Source organism: Scomber japonicus, chromosome 8 (assembly GCF_027409825.1).
Source record: "Scomber japonicus isolate fScoJap1 chromosome 8, fScoJap1.pri, whole genome shotgun sequence".
Lineage (NCBI taxonomy): Eukaryota > Metazoa > Chordata > Actinopteri > Scombriformes > Scombridae > Scomber > Scomber japonicus.
The window spans coordinates 3033645-3038088 of NC_070585.1; positions in this window are offsets into that span (position 1 = coordinate 3033645).

A 4444-nucleotide genomic window follows, 5' to 3' on the forward strand; every position below is an offset into this window, starting at 1 on the left:
ACAGCCTCCACAGAAAGATTTGAACCTTTTTACAAATAAGAATGGAGCAAATATCCTGGCTTGGAAATATATCCATGGAAATAATGAGCTACATATTCATAAATGAGTGTCACAGCTAGGGTGCGCTATAGCATGATACAAGAAAAAGCACCACAGATAAACACTTTTACATCATTTTAGAATCCTTGAGGACTTAGATTGATCACCATCACCAGAGCATCAGAACACATGATAAATATGTGTGTGCCACATGTTTCCAGGAGCATATTTTGGGCCTAAAGGAACTTTTTTAAAAATGTGTTTCTCGCACTTCCACCAACTTATTGGAAATGCATTATTAAATCATTGAATGAACCACTTTTAACTATCAGCCACAAAACTTTTGCAATGTCATTTCATATCTTAAAGCTGAGATGAGAGGCATTTTCATCATCTCAATACAGCTGTGAGCCATTCTGACTAATAGAAATCTAGTTTAAAAAAGTTTCTTTAAAACATCAGCCTCCACTGATCCACACTCACTCAGTATGGAGGAGAAGTTAGGCTACTTAGCCGACTAGGAGCCCAAAGCAGGGACCTGCTGCTGCTGGATTTAAATGCAGGGTGGGGGCTGAGGAGGCTGCCAGTCAGGGTTGAGTCCTGAGGGTCTCAGTCCGCCCTCTAAATGTCCCTCCAGGTGGACCATGTGCAGTTTTTTGGGGGTTGTGTGCTGCTGTTGTTTTATTATCTGTTGGAAACAGCCTGATTACTGCACAGGCCTTGAGGGAGACATGACCTTTTCCTACAGCTCACACACACACGCACACACACACATACACACACACAGGCCTCATTAGAGGGATTGACAGAGTAGCCTGGAGGACAATAGAGAAGGATTGGGCAAGCATTTCTCCTTTGCTCCCACTCTCTATCTTCCCTCTCTCTCTCTCTCTGGCCGTTTCCACATATGAACTCTGGACGATGTGCAGAGAATCAGGTCTGAACATTTTCTAGAGTCGGCCCTTTCACACATGTAACACACAGCAGGAGATTGTACATGTCGTTCATAGCTAGAGGATATACTCTGGTTTAAGTGAGAGGCAGGACATGACACTAAAAGTACGCTGCGATTGTAATTTGGCATTTTTAAAACTTTTTAAAACAGCAATAAAACAGATTTTATTTTACAAGAAATCACAGGAAGTCCTCTCTCTCTATCTCTCTCTCTCCTACTAGCACTGGCTTCACAGTGTAGTATTCAGGCCCAGTCAAAACAATGCAGCACCAGCCGTATGATAGAAACCTCATCAACACGCCCACTCGCTCTCTCCGTGTGAATTCTCTGGAAAAATGAGCTGCTGTAATAACACATGTTCTCAGTCGGGAGTTGGCAGGATGAAGTCTGTTTAATGTCCAGTCATGACATTTGTGTTCACACGTAGAGATCGTATGATAATGTCCAGAACATTTCAGGGTAGCTGTGCACAAGTGAAAGAAGACAATCGCAGATTTAAGTCGTATGAATGCGAACATGTGAAATGTCAGTGGTCATTTCTAGTAACAGTGCATGAGTGTAGCATCATGGCAAAAGGCAAAAGTAGAAAATCAGCAGATAAAAAGACAAAGTGGTCAAAAAACACTAATGGCTCACTAGAAAAATACTTAAAGACCATATAAAATGAATTCAGACATTTTCTTCTAAACACATTAAATAGGTCATAAATGTATTTCTAAAAAAGGTGTAAAAAGCATTTCAACCATTTAGATTTGAATTGTGGAGCTAGGCTTCACAAACTGTGTTTCAACATTTCTGTGTTCAGGATTTAGTGGGTGGGTCTGAAAATCATAAACCCACCCCTGCTGCTGTAGAGGTATAAATACATTCAGCACACACTACTACTACTACAGTCTACAGTTAGCTGCCAAGCTAGTCGCTGAGCTAGCCCCCGACTTAGCCGCTGAGTTAGCCGCCGAGCTAGCAGCTGAGTTAGCCGCCGAGCCAGCCACCGGGCTACTAGCTGAGCATTCATGTTTCAGGTAGAGGTGGTGACTTTGATTGACAGGTGACACTTGGTAGGGGACTCGCACTCCCACAGCGTTTGGGAGCAGAGAAAGAGGCTGACTTTGAAGCCTAATTTATTATATCTGAAATTTTTTTTAATCATTCAAATTTGGCAGGGTAGTTAACAACACACTTTCCTGTGGTATGTCAAACTCAGAACACATATTTATTCTTACTTTACACAGACTTTAAGAATGCTGTGACAAGGGAACAAGAACTGGTACAGAAGGGAGAAAACAGATGAGATAGTCTACAGGGATGGGAGACAATGACACACAGGTGCAACACATTAGGGCGGGGCAGGTAATCACACATGATGGTAGGAAGTGAGGGATCTGATATGAGACAAGAGGTGAGTATCAATATAAAACAGGAAACGTAAGACAAGAAGTGACTTAAACTAACTGAGATGTGACAATTGCAAAAACGTTGGTGTGTCAGTAAAAAGAAAAATGCAACAAACAGGAAAGAAAACATGAAGAAATCATGATGTATGAAGCATGTGAGTCAGTGGGGGGAATTCAGTCTGAAAACAGTTGTAAGTTAAACCAGCACACGGGGCTGTGCTGGTGGGAGTGTGCTGTTTATGATACCAGTGAGACAATGAAAAAACATTCCACTAAACCCAGTATGAGCCACAGATGAATGTGTTTAAAGGCTTTTAACCCTTACATACTGTAAATTGTCACATTTGACCAATTTTAACACGTGAGAACTGCAAAAACCACAGACACATTTCTGCTAGGTGACCCCACAATATACAAAAATGTTAATATAATGCATTTTTTAAATTTTGTGCAACTGATACACATTTTTATAAATACGGATGTACACATTTGACCAATTTCTTTTACATTTGAGAGCTGTAGAAACATCCTATACACATTTCTTTTAGACCGATTTTTTCCTAATATGACCCCAGAATATACAAAAATGGACATAAATTGCTTGTATTTCATTTTTTGTGTGCAGCTGATAAAAATTTTTATATATGCAAATGTAGTAATGTGACCTGTATTTATTACAAATTTCAAAAATCAGCATTCAAACATGATGTATTCTTATGTATATTCTATAAAATGTTCTCCTGGACCATAAAATAGTGATTGTATGTGTTTTAATCAAACAGAAGGATTCATCAAACATGTATTAATGACTGATGGGGAATTAATGAATGTGAATTGGTGTAGAGACTAATTATGAATCAGAACATTAACAGTATGTAAAGGGTTAAGACACTCAAAAAATCACAGCAGTAACTATTGTATCTTTTGTTGCAACATACTGTATATGAAACAATGGAAACACAATGGTCACACTACCAAGTATCCCTGAAGAACTGTTTGCATGGACGTGACTGGTCAACTATTAACAAAGAGGGGAGAGGCATGCTAAACTTAACATTAATGAACTCAATGTAATAAATAATAATAATGCAATTAAGCGTGAGAATCAGTGTTAGCAGTGTTTGAAAGCGTATGAATGAAGTAGCTGATGTGAGGCACGTGTTAGTAGCGCACACACACACACACACACACACACACACAACCACACACACACACACACACACACACACACTGGAGCTGTCAAACCAAAGCAGTGGCTTGTCAGATGATGCCATGTGTTGCAGTAATAGTTTAACCAGGTTCAGCTTCTTTTTTTTTTGCCAGAGGAGCGTTCATAGTTTAGCTGGAGGATTCTATGTTGGTCCTCCACAAATGCAAGCCTTGTTTGCAGTGAAGCAACTTGCAGTGGAGCCCCAGGAGTGGCTCAGTGTGTGTGTGTGTGTGTGTGTGTGTGTGTGTGTGTGTGTGTGTGTGTGTGTGTGTATCCTTGTGTTCACACAGACTGACTGCACGGCTTGTGAAGTGGAGGACCGGCTGATCCCAGTGTCTGAGAAGGGCTCACAATGTCAGATGATGCAAAGATGGAAATCAGAGAGAAATACCAGGAGAGCCCAGAGCCCTGTGGGAAGACTGAGAGAGAGAGAGAGAGAGAGAGAGAGAGAGAGAGAGAGAGAGAGAGAGAGAGAGAGAGAGAGAGGCAGAAAACACAATGCAGCCACATCACCTCATCTCATGACTAACCTCTAGTACAGCAACAAGAAAGATGGATGAGTATTGAATTGGATACTGACAATTTTACCAGTATCAGTAAGTTCCATTCATCTGATACAATTTACATTTATACAATATGAGAGAACCTGAGTGGAAATGTCACATTTTGATTAAAACAAAAGAAAAGAACTACATTCACTGCGTTGAGGTAGAAAGTCACTGTACCAATGGAAACAAAGTGTGTTGAAGTGCAATAGAAACAGATGTAGCAGGTACATCATGTACTGTAGTCTATATGACAATAAATGTGATTTGAAACATCTACACTGTTAAAATTTTTCCTGTA